Source organism: Crinia signifera, chromosome 9 (assembly GCF_055691185.1).
Source record: "Crinia signifera chromosome 9, ASM5569118v1, whole genome shotgun sequence".
Classification (NCBI taxonomy): domain Eukaryota; kingdom Metazoa; phylum Chordata; class Amphibia; order Anura; family Myobatrachidae; genus Crinia; species Crinia signifera.
Genome location: NC_139225.1, coordinates 18,691,695 through 18,708,532, shown reverse-complemented (window position 1 = coordinate 18,708,532; position 16,838 = coordinate 18,691,695). Strand labels below are relative to the sequence as shown.

At 51.2% G+C, this 16,838-nt stretch overlaps 1 protein-coding gene and 1 pseudogene across 2 annotated transcripts in view; one reads left to right on the top strand and one right to left on the bottom strand.

Moving 5' to 3' along the window:
• Positions 1–3,097: 3,097 nt before the first annotated feature.
• LOC146039906 (5S ribosomal RNA) lies at positions 3,098–3,215 on the bottom strand (annotated as a pseudogene).
• Positions 3,216–15,177: 11,962 nt separating this feature from the next.
• Positions 15,178–16,838, top strand: part of KCND1 (potassium voltage-gated channel subfamily D member 1) — a 59,320-nt gene continuing 57,659 nt past the window's right edge. For both annotated transcript variants that reach the window (XR_014461001.1, XM_083161271.1), the window contains exon 1: positions 15,178–15,333. The gene's annotated coding sequence lies outside the window, so the exon portion shown is untranslated. The remainder of the gene's footprint in view (positions 15,334–16,838) is intronic.

Below are 16,838 nucleotides of genomic sequence, written 5' to 3'. Positions count from 1 at the left end.
TGTCACTGAATGATATCATTAACAATATCGTTCAGCGTGTGTATGCGCTATATCGTTTGCCCAGCAATCATTGACCGTATCGCTCACGTAGCAATATCATCTAGTGCAGGCATGTCCAAACTATGGCCCTCCAGCTGTTGTGAAATTACAAGTCCCATCATGCCTTGCCACAGTTTTGCTATCAGGGAATGCTAAAAATATGGCAATGTATGCTGGGATGTGTAGTTTCACAACAGCTGGAGGGCCACAGTTTGGACATGCCTGATCTAGTGTGTAAGGGGTGTTTTGTATTCAAGCCCATAATCTTGTGTAAATAGACTTTTACCTATTTCTAAAAGCCTCCCTGCTGGAGAAGGTGATCGCCCGTATTGCTTCCCCCGTCTCCGGGCACCCACAGGATAACGTGATTTATTATTAATATAAAGCTTTTTTTTTTTTTATTATTAACATCTTTAGATTTCATTTCTTGTAATGTTTTAAATAAACGTCATTTCTTTTTCTGCGAGTGCGTTCATTATATTCTCTGCGTTTTTATGCTCCTCTTTGCCGGAGTGGGACACGGATATCAGCCAGTTATGTCATCTGCCTTGGAGGATGATCAGTGTGTCTGCTGACTGTGCTAATCAGGAGCAGATGCTGTGAGCAGTTCCTCCTCGGAGAACCTCTGGATGTCCCAAGATAACGCTTCAATCAAGCAACAAACGTGCTCCCTTCCCACAGAGCGCCTCCGTCGCTGCTCTGTCAGTCATTGCAAATGGAGAAATCGCTGATTAAAACCTCAGGATTTGCATTAAATGCATTTTGCTTCTGCGTTACTGCGCTGGGACCGGTTGCCAGACTCCACTCCACATTGTACCACCTTAAATGCTGCTCTGTACTTTACTGCAGCACTAAATGCTGCTCTGCACTTTACTGCAGCACTAAATGCTGCTCTGCACTTTCCTGCAGCACTAATCTGCTCAGCTCTGTCCTGCAACTAAGTGCTGCTCTGCTCTTTCTGATAATACTAAACGCTGCTCTGGGCTTACCTGCAACACTGACAGCTGCTCTGCACTTTCTCGCAACACTAAATGCTGCTCTACACTTCCTGCAATTCTAAATGTTGCTCTCTCTTTCTTGTAACACTAAATGCTGCTCCGCGAGAGAGCTTACAATCTAATGGACTCAAATCGCTGAAGGATTTTATTTAAACTATATCAACAAATGGAGCTAAAAGGAAACTTAGCAGATGTGAGAAGTGTGATGTCAGCGCACACGTGACCTCATCACAGGAGTTTTAGATCCTGCTCTAGAACCCAATGACTAGGATGTGTATGACGCCTGTGTGGCTCAGTGTGACCTTGTGCCATACAGAGTAGTACCGGCTGCCAGGCTGGAAGGGTGCGATGACGCCGATGGCTGTATCCGAATAAACAAATCACACATTGGGGCAGATGTATTAAGCCTGGAGAAGAGATAAAGTGAAAGGAGATAAAGCACCAGCCAATCAACTCCTAACTGTCATTTTCAAACACAGTTGATTGGCTGTTGCTTTATCTCCTTTCACTTTTCTCCAGTTTCTCTCATCTCCAGGCTTAATACATCTGTTCCATTATTACTAAGAACACCGCTCCTATAGACTCCGCCTTTCTTGGGGCAAGTGCATGAACCTTTACCATAACCATTAACAGTTTTAGTTCTAAGACATCCACAGACTGCCCAATAGGGTGGAGCGGAGGATGGGAGGAGCGGCAGCAAAATAATCGGGAGGCCCCATAGGCCAATGTTGACATGACAAAACTTCTATATAAGAGAAGGACACGTGCCTGATAGACCAGTAACACAGTACTCCCAATTATTACATGTATATGAGTATGGAGCGCATTTATTAAGAATTGCATATACAATGCGATCTGGGAATATTACCGGCCAGGATATTGCCGGGATGTATCGTCCCCCATGCGCAGGTGCAGGAGCCCGTCCCTGCGATGCTCTCAGTCAGGTGCCGGGGGGGGGGGGGGTGCATGCTTTGCTTGCTGTGATCCATTCTTGATACATTCAGGGGATACTTCATTTTTGCAGCTGACCCCCACTTGTATGGGCCAGCAGCAATCACCTGATGAATTGCAAGCAGTGGGGTAAGTAGACATTTTGAGCCCCCCTGCCAAGGAAAGTTTCTGCTACACCCTCCATGCAGTAATTCTAATTTTGTTTTTACATACATGCTCGTTTCTAAGGGTTATATGCTCATTGCCAGGGGTATCTTGCTCGTTACCAGGGGTTACATGCTCATTGCAAGCGCTTTCTATGCTCATTGCCAGGGGTTACATGCTCATTGCCAGGTGTATCTTGCTTGTTACATAGTTACATAGTAGGTGTGGCTGAAAAAAAGACTTGCGTCCATCTAGTTCAACCTGGTATAGATATCCATTACTGATTTGGTAGGTTCTGATATTTCAACGAGTTGGGGTGGATCGTCACAAGCAAAGGGATGATAATAAAGTAACAATTAGAGGGATTATGGTAGTCAATGATGATACCAACATACAACCAGTGTGACTTTTATTGTCAGTGGTACTAGGTTGGTGGTGCTCCCAAGGGTTCAGCGGTAAAGCTGATAGAAAATAGGGTGTCCAGAGGAGGACAAAGGAAGAACAAAACTAGGTTTTTGGGGCACTCTTCTTCAAATTGTAATGTGTAAGGTAGTAAGATGATTGGAATAAAAATTAACTTTTATTAGGGTTCACTTAAAAAAGGTTCACGTCAATGATATATGAATAAAACGTATCAGGTAAATACAATTTTACAATGATGCATCACAATAAGAGTATACAATATAATGTCACATGGACTAGGCGAAAATGTTTTACACCGAGGGGACCACCCCCTGTAAGGTTGAAAAAATATATATGTTCTCAGCCCGTGAGAATTACCTTAGTGGGGTAGATGATGAAGAGGTACACGGAAATGGCACTTCAAAAACTGGTCAGTCGACTGGGTAATAAAAATAATGATAAATAAAGGACAGAGAAAATGGACAGAAAGATTGTTAGGGTAAATTAAGAGCAAGAGAAAAATGGTCGTTGGTGTCGTGCCTGATATTCTGGGTGTTCCGCTGTTGATACGACACCAGATCTTCCCTAACAGTCACCCGGTTAGGTACTGATCAGGCCAAACACTGCTTAGCTACTGAGATCGAACGAGATCAGGCGGCCCAGTGGTGTATGGTCGTATACTTAATGTATTGGATATAACGACACAGGACTGACATTAGGGACCATAAATTGCTTCTGCTTTCAAGAGACACAGAGTGACCACGGCCTGATGCTCGAGGTATTGCAGGACGGGTCAACTATGCCAAGGGATGAGAGAGCAACGATATACAAGAGTACAGAGCACTGAATTTATTGCAATGACCAGACCCTTCTACTACCTTCCATCGTATGGAATAAATTGGATGGAAGTTGAGAGTAATAGTCTGGTAGTGCTCAATTCAATAAAAAAAAAAAAAAAGGATAAAGAAGCAGAAAAAGTAGGTATGTGCCCCCTATTCGATTGTGTCACCTGGTGATAGTGATGGATTGACACTTAACACCAGGTTCAATCCGGGGGTTGTATGGTACAATTCTGTGAGGTATGTGTCACAGCGGGAAAACAATAATGGTTGTTGGTCCCAAGGTGGTCACAAGAGGGTACAGCGCCACCAATATGGCCTGATCAGTACCTAACCGGGTGACTGTTAGGGAAGATCTGGTGTCGTATCAACAGCGGAACACCCAGAATATCAGGCACGACACCAACGACCATTTTTCTCTTGCTCTTAATTTACCCTAACAATCTTTCTGTCCATTTTCTCTGTCCTTTATTTATCATTATTTTTATTACCCAGTCGACTGACCAGTTTTTGAAGTGCCATTTCCGTGTACCTCTTCATCATCTACCCCACTATGGTAATTCTCACGGGCTGAGAACATATATATTTTTTCAACCTTACAGGGGGTGGTCCCCTCGGTGTAAAACATTTTCGCCTAGTCCATGTGACATTATATTGTATACTCTTATTGTGATGCATCATTGTAAAATTGTATTTACCTGATACGTTTTATTCATATATCATTGACGTGAACCTTTTTTAAGTGAACCCTAATAAAAGTTAATTTTTATTCCAATCATCTTACTACCTTACACATTACAATTTGAAGAAGAGTGCCCCAAAAACCTAGTTTTGTTCTTCCTTTGTCCTCCTCTGGACACCCTATTTTCTATCAGGTTCTGATATTTTACAGACAGATTATATTTCTTATTTGTACCCATGGACATTTTTTATCCAGTAAATATTTGTCCAACTTTGCCTTGAACGCATTTAATGAGCCAGCCGTTACCACCTCTCTGGGAAGAGAGTTCCAGAGTTTGACTGTTCTGACTGTAAAGAAATTCTTTCTACTAGCTGAACAAATTTTTTTTTCTTCTAATCTATACTCATGCCCTCGCGTCCTAGATTGCTTTCTAGTAGAAAAGAGGGTGTGTGACAGTTCCTTATATTGGCCCTTGATATACTTGTACATGTTGAGCATGTCCCCCCTTAAACGTCTCTTTTCCAATGTAAATAGTCCCAAATTGCTTAATCTCTCCTCGTAGCTTTAATTCTCCATTCCCCTAATAAGCTTTGTTGCTCGTCTTTGGACTTATTCTAATTCTATGATGTCCTTTTTATAGTGTGGGGCCCAGAACTGCACTCCGTATTCGAGGTGAGGTCTTACCAATGCTTCATCCAGTGGCATAATTACCCTTGAGTCCCTAGTTACCATTCCCCTCTTAATACATGCTAGAATTTAGTTGCCCTTTTTTGTATCTAAATTACAATGGGCACTACATCCCAGTTTGCTCTCTATTTGGACTCCTAGATCCTTTTCAAATATGGAAATACCCAGTTCCTCTCCGCTAAGGTTGCAACTAGCACACTGGTTGTGTCTCCCAAGGTGCATAACCTTACATTTATCTACATTGAACCTCATCTTCCATTTGTTTGCCCACTCATCTAGAATTGCAAGATCATTTTGAAGCATGTTGACATCTTCTGATGATTTGATGACTTTGCTAAGTTTTGTATCGTCCGCAAAGATGGATACATTGCTGAGTAACCCCATCCCAATATCGTTAATAAAAATGTTAAATAGAATGGGCCCTAAAACCGAACCCTGGGGCACTCCACTTAGTACCGGTATCGTATCTGATACGGCACCATTCACAACCACTCTTTGTTCTCTATTACATAGCCAATTCCCTACCCATCTGCAGAGATTTTCACCCAATCTTGTTGCCAGGGGTTACATGCTACATTGCCAGCAGTATCGTGCTCAATGCCAGGAGTTACCTGCTCATTGCCAGGGGTCATTGCCAGGGATTACATGCTCCATTGCCAGGGGTATCTTGCTCATTACCAGGGGTCAATGCTCATTACCAGGGGTTACATGCTCGTTGCCAGGGTCAAATGCTGGTTACCAGGGGTTACATGCTCATTGCCAGGGGTCACATGCTCATTACCAGGGGGTTACATGCTCATTGCCAGTGGTTACATGCTCTTTGTCAGAGTGTTCTATGCTCACAATGCCCCAGTGCTCCTGGAATCCGGCACTTGAGTGTAGTGCTGTGTGCGCTGCATGCCACTGACAGGCGCTGGACCTCTAGCATCTGTCTTCTTCAAGGTGGTAAACATATTTAAAGGGCCATTTTAGCATATTCCATGTGGATGACCAGCTGGCATGGAATTTGGGTTCCCCGCTACCGCTTGGACTGAGGCACTCTGCCTACGCCACTGACAACAATAATCCTAATATGGGGGAGTAAGATGGAGTCTCCATGTCACACATAGCATTGTCCAGCGGCAGAGGGGCAGATTGTGGAGCCTGTGATGACATTCGCCCAGTTGATCGCTGCACTGCATTGTAGTGAGTCTGGGGACTGCCCAGGTGCGTGGGGAGGGCAGGGAATGCCCCCAAAATGATGAAATCAGGAGATGTGATGCAAGGCCACACCCACCAATGTGATGTCCTGCCCCCATTTGAGACCCCACCCCTTCTTCAGCCAGGCGCTAAGATCCCACATTACAGAACTTAGAATTTAGGAATGCCACATGGTCTACATTATTTCCTCAGATACAAAATGTGGTCAAGAGGTCGACAGGTGAAAAAAGCTCTACAGGTACAAACTGTCAACATGACAACGGCTGACACACAGATGGTCTTTAGGCTTTTTTTAACCGTATTTTTTTTACACTTTTTATTATTTGACTAGCAGAGTGTAATGCCCCATCCTACCCTCTGTATCTGTCCCCAGTGCTGCAGTGGGTACTCTTTACCTAGAACGGCGCCCGTCGCGGGCATCGCGGGTACATTTATGTATGGCCGCGACGCGACCGACGCGATGCCCGCGATTTCCCATTGAAACCAATGTTAAACTTTGAAATCGTGTCGGTCGCGTCGCGGCCGTCCATAAATGTACCCGCGATGCCCGCGACGCGATGCTCACGATTTCCCATAGGAATCAATGTTAAAAGGCGCGATGGACCCGATTTTACTGTTAAATGGCTCAATCCACACGTGGCGAGCGCAGCGAGCCCGCGAGGGGCGGCGGTACGCGTCCTCCGACCTTTTCATGCCCTACTATCCACTAGGGCGTGGTGTGAGAATATAATAGTGTGGCGAGCGCAGCGAGCCACCGAGCCCGAAGCGTGGCGAGCGCAGCGAGCCCCGCAAGGGGACGCGGATACCTTCGCAGGTAGACGCGTCCCCTCGCGGGCTTCACAGGTGTCCGTGGCGAGGTGGACACCTGTGAAGCCCGCGAGGGGACGCGTCTTCCTGTGAAGGTATCCGCGTCCCCTCGCGGGGCTCGCTGCGCTCGCCACGCTTCGGGCTCGGTGGCTCGCTGCGCTCGCCACACTATTATATTCTCACACCACGCCCTAGTGGATAGTAGGGCATGAAAATGTCGGAGGACGCGTACCGCCGCCCCTCGCGGGCTCACTGCGCTCGACACGCTTCGGGTTGGCGTGGATCGTGGGGTGGCGTTAAACATTTGGGGGGACATTTAAGGGTTAATTTGGCCTATTTGGCCCCAAATCGGGTCCATTGAGGCATTTAACAGTAAAATCGCGGTCAATCAGCCGTTTTAACATTGTTCCCTATGGGAAAATCGCGGTCATCGCGACCATCCCGATTTACCCGCGATGCCCGCGATTTTTACCCACGACGCCCGCGATTTCAATCGCTGGCGCCGTTCTAGGTAAAGAGTACCCTGCAGTGTAATACCCCATCCTACCCCCTGTATCTGTCCCCAGTGCTGCAGTGTAATGCCCCATCCTACCCTCTGTATCTGTCCCCAGTGCTGCAGTGTAATACCCCATCCTACCCTCTGTATCTGTCCCCAGTGCTGCAGTGTAATGCCCCATCCTACCTTCTGTATCTGTCCTCAGTGTTGCAGTGTAACACCCCATCCTACCCTCTGTATCTGTCCCCAGTGCTGCAGTGTAATACCCCATCCTACCCTCTGTATCTGTCCCCAGTGCTGCAGTGTAATGCCCCATCCTACCCTCTGTATCTGTCCCCAGTGCTGCAGTGTAATACCACATCCTACCCCCTGTATCTGTCCCCAGTGCTGCAGTGTAATGCCCCATCCTACCTTCTGTATCTGTCCTCAGTGTTGCAGTGTAATGCCCCATCCTACCTTCTGTATCTGTCCCCAGTGCTGCAGTGCAGAGTGTAATGCCCCATCCTACCCCCTGTATCTGTCCCCAGTGCAGAGTGTAATGCCCCATCCTACCCTCTGTATCTGTCCCCAGTGCTGCAGTGTAATACCCCATCCTACCCCCTGTATCTGTCCCCAGTGCTGCAGTGTAATGCCCCATCCTACCCTCTGTATCTGTCCCCAGTGCTGCAGTGTAATACCCCATCCTACCCTCTGTATCTGTCCCCAGTGCTGCAGTGTAATGCCCCATCCTACCTTCTGTATCTGTCCTCAGTGTTGCAGTGTAACACCCCATCCTACCCTATGTATCTGTCCCCAGTGCTGCAGTGTAATGCCCCATCCTACCTTCTGTATCTGTCACCAGTGCTGCAGTGTAATACCCCATCCTACCCTCTGTATCTGTCCCCAGTGCTGCAGTGTAATACCCCATCCTACCCCCTATATCTGTCCCCAGTGCTGCACTGCAGAGGGTAATACCCCATCCTACCCCCTGTATCAGTCACAAGTGCTGCACTGCAGAGGGTAATACCCCATCCTACCCCCTGTATTAGTCCCTAGTGCTGCAGTGTAATACCCCATCCTACACCTTTTACCTTTCCCCAGTGCTGCAGTGCAGAGAGTAATACCACATCCTACCCCCTGTATCTGTCCCCACTGCTGCACTGCAGGGTGTAATGCCCCATCCTACCCCCTTTATCTGTCCTCAGTGCTGCAGTGTAATACCCCATCCTACCCCTCTGTATCAGTCCCTAGTGCTGCAGTGTAATACCCCATCCAACCCCCTGTATCCGTCACCAGTGCTGCACTGCAAAGTGTAATACCCACCCTACCCCCTGTATCTGTCATCAGTGCTGCACTGCAAAGTGTAATACCCACCTACCCCCTATATCTGTCCTCAGTGCTGCAGTGCAGAGTGTAATGCCCCATGCTACCCCCTGTATCTGTCCCCACTGCTGCACTGCAGGGTGTAATGCCCCATCCTACCCCCTTTATCTCTCCTCAGTGCTGCACTGCAGTGTAATTCCCCATCCTACCCCCTGTATCAGTCCCTAGTGTTGCAGTGTAATACCCCATCCTACCCCCTGTATCTGTCACCAGTGCTTCACTGCAAAGTGTAATACCCACCCTACCCCCTGTATCTGTCACCAGTGCTGCACTGCAAAGTGTAATACCCCATCCTAACCCCTGTATCTGTCCTCATTGCTGTACTGCAGAGTGTAATGCCCCAAACTACCCCCTGTATCTGTATCCAGTGCTGCACTGCAGAGTGTAAGGCCCCATCCTACCCCTGAATCTGTCCCCAGTGCTGCAGTGCAGAGTGTTATACCCCATCCTACCTTATTTATCTGTCCCCAGTGCTGCACTGCAGGGTGTAATACCCCATCCTACCCCCTGTATCTGTCTCCAGTGCTGCAGTGTAGAGTGTAATACCCCATCCTACCTTATTTATCTGTCCCTAGTGCTGCACTACAGGGTGTAATACCCCATCCTACCCCCTGTATCTGTCCCCAGTGCTGCACTGCAGAGTGTAACACCCCATTCTACCGCCTTTATTTGTCCATAGTGATGCATTGCAGAGTGTAATGCCCCATCCTACCCCCTGTATCTGTCCTCAGTGCTGCAGTGCAGAGTGTAATACCCCATCCTACATCCTGTATCTGTCCCCAGTGCTGCACTGCAGAGTTTAATACCCCATCCTACATCCCGTATATGTCGCCAGTGCTGCACTGCCGAGTTTAATACCCCATCCAACCCCCTGTACTGTCCTCATTGCTGCAGTGCAGAGTGTAATACCCCATCCTACATCCCGTATCTGTCCCCAGTGTTGCAGTGCAGAGTGTAATACCCCATCCTACATCTCGTATCTGTCCCCAGTGCTGCACTGCAGAGTTTAATACCCCATCCTACCCCCTGTATCAGTCCCTAGTGCTGCACTGCAGAGTGTAATGCCCCATCCTAATCCCTGTATCTGTCCCCAGTGCTGCACTTCAGAGTGTAATACCCCATCCTACACCCCATATCTGTCCCCAGTGCTGCACTTCAGAGTGTAATACCCAATCCTACACCCCGTATCTGTCCCCAGTGCTGCACTGCAGAGTGTAATGCCCCATCCTACACCCCATATCTTTCCCCAGTGCTGCACTGCAGAGTGTAATGCCCCATCCTACCCCCTGTATCTGTCCCCAATGCTGCAGTGTAATACCCCATCCTACCCCCTTTATCTGTCCCCAGTGCTGCACTGCAGAGGGTAATACCCCATCCTACCCCCAGTATCAGTCCCTACTGCTGCAGTGTAATACCCCATCCTACACCATGTATGTCCCTAGAGCTGCAGTGTAATACTCCATCCTACTCCCTTTACCTTTCCCCAGTGCTGCAGTGCACAGAGTAATAAACCATCCTACCCCCTGTATCTGTCCCCACTGCTGCACTGCAGGGTGTAATGCCCCATCCTACCCCCTTTATCTGTTCTCAGTGCTGCACTGCAGTGTAATTCCCCATCCTACCCCCTGTATCAGTCCCTAGTTCTGCAGTGTATCACCCCATCCTACCCCCTGTATCTGTCCCCAGTGCTGCAGTGTAACACCCCATCCTACCCCTGTATCTGTCCCTAGTGCTGCATTGCAGAGTGTAATGCCCCATCCTACACCCTGTATCGGTCCCTAGTGCTGTACTGCAGAGGGTAATGCCCCATCCTACCCCCTGTCAGTCCCTAGTGCTGCAGTGTAGAGTGTAATGCCCCATCTTACCCCCTGTATCTGTCTCCAGTGCTGCACTGCAGAGTGTAATACCCCATCCTACCCCCTGTATCTGTACCCAGTGCTGCATTACAAAGTGTAACACTACATCCTACCCCCTGTATCTGTCCCTAGTAATGCAGTGCAGAGTGTAATGCCCCATCATAGCCCCTGTATCAGTCCCAAGTGCTGCAGTGTAATACCCCATCCTTCCCCCTTTATCTGTCCCCAGTGCTGCAGTGCAGAGTGTAACACTACATCCTACCCCCTGTATCTGTCCCTAGTGCTGCAGTGCAGAGTGTAATACCCCATCCTACCCCCTGTATCAGTCCCTAGTGCTGCAGTGTAATACCCCATCCTACCCCTGTATCTGTCCATAATTCTGCAGTGCAGAGTGTAATACCCCATCCTACCCCCTGTATCAGTCCCTAGTGCTGCAGTGTAATACTCCATCCTACCCCCTTTATCTGTCCCCAGTGCTGCAGTGTAACACCACATCCTAACCCCTGTATCTGTCCCTAGTTCTGCCGTGCAGACTGTAATACCCCATCCTACCCCCTTTATCTGTCCCCTGTGCTGCACTGCAGAGGGTAATGCCCCATCCTACCCCCTGTATCAGTCCCTAGTGCTGCAGTTTAGAGTGTAATGCTCCATCTTACCCCCTGTATCTGTCCCCAGTGCTGCACTGCAGAGTGTAATACCCCACCCTACCCTCTGTATCTGTCCCCAGTGCTGCACTGCAGAGTGTAATACCCCATCCTACCCCCTGTATCTGTCCCCAGTGCCGCACTGCAGAGTGTAATACCCCATCCTACCCTCTGTATCTGTCCCCAGTGCTGCACTGCAGAGTGTAATACCCCACCCTACCCCCTGTATATGTCCCAATTGCTGCAGTGTAATGCCCCATCTCCCCTCCTGTATCAGTCCCTAGTGCTGCAGTGTAACACCCCATCCTACCCTCTTTGCCCCAAGTGCTGTAGTGTAATGCCCCATTCTACCCCCTGTATCTGTCCCCAGTGCTGTAGTGTAATGCCCCATCCTACCCCCTGTATCTATCCCCGGTGCTGCAGTGTAGAGTGTAATGCCCCATCCTACCCCCTGTATCTGTCCCTGTGTTGCAGTGTAATACCCCATCCTACCCCCTGTATCTGTCCCCAGTGTTGCAGTGTAATACCACACACTACCCCTTTATCTGTCCCTAGCGTTGCAGTCACAGTATAATGCCCCATCCTACCCCCTGTATCTGTCTCTAGTGCTGCAGTGCAGAGTGTAATACCCCATCCTACCCCCTGTATCAGTCCCTAGAGCAGAGTGTAATACTCCATACTACCCCCTGTATCAATCCCTAGTGCTGCAGTGTAATACCCCATCCTACCCCCTGTATCTGTCCCCAGTGCTGCAGTGCAGAGTGTAATACCCCATCCTACCCCATGTATCAGTCCCTAGTGCTGCAGTGTAATACCCCATCCTACCCCCTGTATCTGTCCCCAGTGCTGCAGTGTAGAGTGTAATGCCCCATCCTACCCCCTGAATCTGTCCCCAGTGTTGCAGTGTAATACCACATACTACCCCCTTTATCTGTCCCTAGTGTTGCAGTCTCAGTGTAATGCCCCATCCTACCCCCTGTATCTGCCTCTAGTGCTGCAGTGCAGAGTGTAATACCCTCTCCTACCCCCTGTATCAGTCCCTAGTGCTGCAGTGCAGAGTGTAATACCCCATCCTACCCCCTGTATCAGTCCCTAGTGCTGCAGTGTAATACCTCATCCTACCCTCTGTATCTGTCCCCAGTGCTGCACTGCAGAGTGTAATACCCCATCCTACCCCCCGTATCTGTCCCTAGTGCTGCACTGCAGAGTGTTATACCCCATTCTTCCCCCTGTATCTGTCCCTAGTGCTGCACTGCAGGGTAATACCCCATCCTACCCCCTTTATATGTACCCAGTGCTGCACTGCAGAGTGTAATACCCCATTCTACCACCTTTATTTGTCAATAGTGATGCATTGCACAGTGTAATGTCCCATCCAACCCCCTGTATCTGTCCCCAGTGCTGCAGTGCAGAGTGTAATACCCCATCCTACCCCCTGTATCAGTCCCTAGTGCTGCACTGCAGAGTGTAATACCCCATCCTGCACCCCATATCTTTCCCCAGTGCTGCACTGCAGAGTGTAATGCCCCATCCTACCCCCTGTATCAGTCCCTAGTGCTGCAGTGTAATACCCCATCCTACCCCCTGTATCAGTCCCTAGTGCTGCAGTGTAATACCCCATCCTACCCCCTTTATCTGTCCCCAGTGCTGCACTGCAGAGGGTAATACCCCATCTTACCCCCAGTATCAGTCCCTACTGCTGCAGTGCCCCATCCTACTCCCTTTACCTTTCCCGAGTGCTGCAGTGCAGAGAGTAATACCACATCCTACCCCCTGTATCTGTCCCCACTGCTGCACTTCAGGGTGTAATGCCCCATCCTACCCCCTTTATCTGTCCTCAGTGCTGCACTGCAGTGTAATTCCCCATCCTACCCCCTGTATCAGTCCCTAGTGCTGCAGTAATACCCCATCCTACCCCCTGTATCTGTCCCCAGTGCTGCAGTGTAACACCCCATCCTACCCCTGTATCTGTCCCTAGTGCTGCATTGCAGAGTGTAATGCCCCATCCTACCCCCTGTATCGGTCCCTAGTGCTGTACTGCAGAGGGTAATGCCCCATCCTACCCCCTGTATCAGTCCCTAGTGCTGCAGTGTAGAGTGTATTGCCCCATCCTACCCCCTGTATCTGTACCCAGTGCTGCACTGCAGAGTGTAATGCCCCATCATAGCCCCTGTATCAGTCCCAAGTGCTGCAGTGTAATACCCCATCCTACCCCTGTATCTGTCCCCAGTGCTGCACTGCAGAGTGTAATACCCCATCCTACCCCCTTTATCTGTCCCCAGTGCTGCAGTGCAGAGTGTAACACTACATCCTACCCCCTGTATCTGTCCCTAGTGCTGCAGTGCAGAGTGTAATACACCATCCTACCCCCTCTATCTGTCCCCAGTGCTGCAGTGTAACACCCCATCCTACCCTGTATCTGTCCATAATGCTGCAGTGCAGAGTGTAATACCCCATCCTACCCCATGTATCAGTCCCTAGTGCTGCAGTGTAATACCCCATCCTACCCCCTTTATCTGTCCCCAGTGCTGCAGTGTAACACCACATCCTAACCCCTGTATCTGTCCCTAGTTCTGCCGTGCAGAGTGTAATACCCCATCCTAACCCCTTTATCTGTCCCCAGTGCTGTACTGCAGAGGGTAATGCCCCATCCTACCCCCTGTATCAGTCCCTAGTGCTGCAGTGTAGAGTGTAATGCCCCATCTTACCCCCTGTATTTGTCCCCAGTGCTGCACTGCAGAGTGTAATAACCCACCCTACCCTCTGTATCTGTCCCCAGTGCTGCACTGCAGAGTGTAATACCCCATCCTACCCCCTGTATCTGTCCCCAGTGCCGCACTGCAGAGTGTAATACCCCATCCTACCCCCTGTATCTGTCCCAATTGCTGCAGTGTAATGCCCCATCTTACCCCCTGTATCAGTCCCTAGTGCTGCAGTGTAACAACATATCCTACTCTCTTTGCCCCAAGTGCTGCAGTGTAATGCCTCATCCTACCCCCTGTATCTGTCCCCAGTGCTGTAGTGTAATGCCCCATCCTACCCCCTGTATCTGTCCCCAGTGCTGCAGTGTAGAGTGTAATGCCCCATCCTACCCCCTGTATCTGTCCCCTGTGTTGCAGTGTAATACCCCATCCTACCCCCTGTATCTGTCCCCAGTGTTGCAGTGTAATACCACATACTACCCCCTGTATCTGTCTCTAGTGCTGCAGTGCAGAGTGTAATACCCCATCCTACCCCCTGTATTAGTCCCTAGTGCTGCAGTGTAATACCCCATCCTACCCCCTGTATCTGTCCCCAGTGCTGCAGTGTAATACCCCATCCTACCCCCTGTATCTGTCCTCAGTGTTGCAGTGTAACACCCCATCCTACCCCCTGTATCTGTCCCCAGTGCTGCAGTGCAGAGTGTAATACCCCATCCTACCCCCTGTATCTGTCCCCAGTGTTGCAGTGTAACACCCCATCCTACCCCCTGTATCTGTCCCCAGTGTTGCAGTGTAACACTCCATCCTACCTCCTGTATCTGTCCCCAGTGCTGCAGTGCAGAGTGTAATACCCCATCCTACCCCCTGTATCTGTCCCCAGTGTTGCAGTTTAACACCCCATCCTACCCCCTGTATCTGTCCCCAGTGCTGCAGTGTTGCAGTGTAACACCCCATCCTACCCCCTGTATCTGTCCCCAGTGCTGCAGTGCAGAGTGTAATACCCCATCCTACCCCCTGTATCGGTCCCCAGTGTTGCAGTGTAATACCCCATCCTACCCCCTGTATCTGTCCCCAGTGCAGAGTGTAATACCCCATCCTACCCCCTGTATCTGTCCCCAGTGCAGAGTGTAATACCCCATCCTACCCCCTGTATCTGTCCCCAGTGTTGCAGTGTAACACCCCATCCTACCCCCTGTATCTGTCCCTAGTGCTGCAGTGCAGAGTGTAATACCCCACTCACTCCCACCTGTAGCCCCCACCCCCGGGCTCCAGCTTTGCAGCCCCCGCCAGGTCCCTCCTCCTGCAGAGAGAGGATGGAGCCGGCCGGGAGTGAGTGATGCCGGAGAGGGGAGGGGGAGTGATGGAGGGCGGGGGAGCTGCTGCTGCTGCTGCTGCTGATGATGATACCGGCGCGGCTGCTGAGATGATGGAACGCAGCCCCGGGAGGACTCCTGCACCTCTGCCCTGAGCACAGCACTGGCGGCCGGGAGGCTGCGAGCTCCGGGGACCACTGAGGAGCAGCAGGTAGGTACCTCCGGGGGTGGGGGATTTCTGCCTGACCGAGAGACTGCGGGGACATGTGCCTGACAGAGAGACTGCGGGGACCTCTGCCTGACAGAGACTGCGGGGACCTCTGCCTGACAGAGACTGCGGGGACCTGTGCCTGACAGAGAGACTGCGGGGACCTGTGCCTGACAGAGACTGCGGGGACCTGTGCCTGACCGAGAGACTGCGGGGACCTCTGCCTGACAGAGACTGCGGGGACCTCTGCCGGACAGATAGACTGCAGGGACCCCTGCCTGACAGAGAGACTGCGGGGACCTCTGCCTGACAGATAGACTGCGGGGACCTCAGCCTGTCAGAGACTGCGGGGACCCCTGCCTGACAGTGAGACTGCGGGGACCGCTGCCTGACAGAGAGACTGCGGGGACCCCTGCCTGACAGAGAGACTGCGGGGACCCCTGCCTGACAGAGAGACTGCGGGGACCTCTGACTGACAGAGACTGCGGGGACCTGTGCCTGACAGAGACTGCGGGGACCTCTGCCTGACAGAGAGACTGCGGGGACCTCTGCCTGACAGAGACTGCGGGGACCGCTGCCTGACAGAGAGACTGCGGGGACCTCAGCCTGTCAGAGACTGCGGGGACCCCTGCCTGACAGTGAGACTGCGGGGACCCCTGTCTAAAAGAGAGACTGCGGGGACCCCTGCCTGACAGAGAGACTGCGGGGACCACTTCCTGACAGAGACTGCTGGGCCCGTGCCTGACAGAGAGACTGCGGGGACCTCTGCCTGACAGAGAGACTGCGGGGACCTCTGCCTGACAGAGACTGCGGGGACCTCTGCCTTATAGAGAGACTGCGGGGACCCCTGCCTGACAGAGAGACTGCGGGGACCCCTGCCTGACAGAGAGACTACGGGGACCTCTGCCTGACAGAGACTGCGGGGACCTCTGCCTTATAGAGAGACTGCGGGGACCTCTGCCTGACAGAGACTGCGGGGACCTCTGCCTTATAGAGAGACTGCGGGGACCTCTGCCTGACAGAGAGACTGTGGGGACCTGTGCCTGACAGAGACTGCGGGGACCTCTGCCTGACAGAGAGACTGCGGGGACCTCTGCCTGACAGAGACTGCGGGTACCTCTGCCTGACAGAGAGACTGCGGGGACCTGTGCCTGACAGAGAGACTGCGAGGACCTCTGCCTGACAGAGAGACTGCGGGGACCTCTGCCTGACAGAGAGACTGCGGGGACCTCTGCCTGACAGAGAGACTGCCGGGACCTCTGCCTGACAGAGAGACTGCGGGAACCTCTGCCTGACAGAGAGACTGCGGGGACCTCTGCCTGACAGAGAGACTGCGGGAACCTCTGCCTGACAGAGAGACTGCGGGGACCTCTGCCTGACAGAGAGACTGCGGGAACCTCTGCCTGACAGAGAGACTGCGGGGACCTCTGCCTGACAGAGAGACTGCGGGGACCTCTGCCTGACAGAGAGACTGCGGGGACCGCTGCCTGACAGAGAGACTGCGGGGA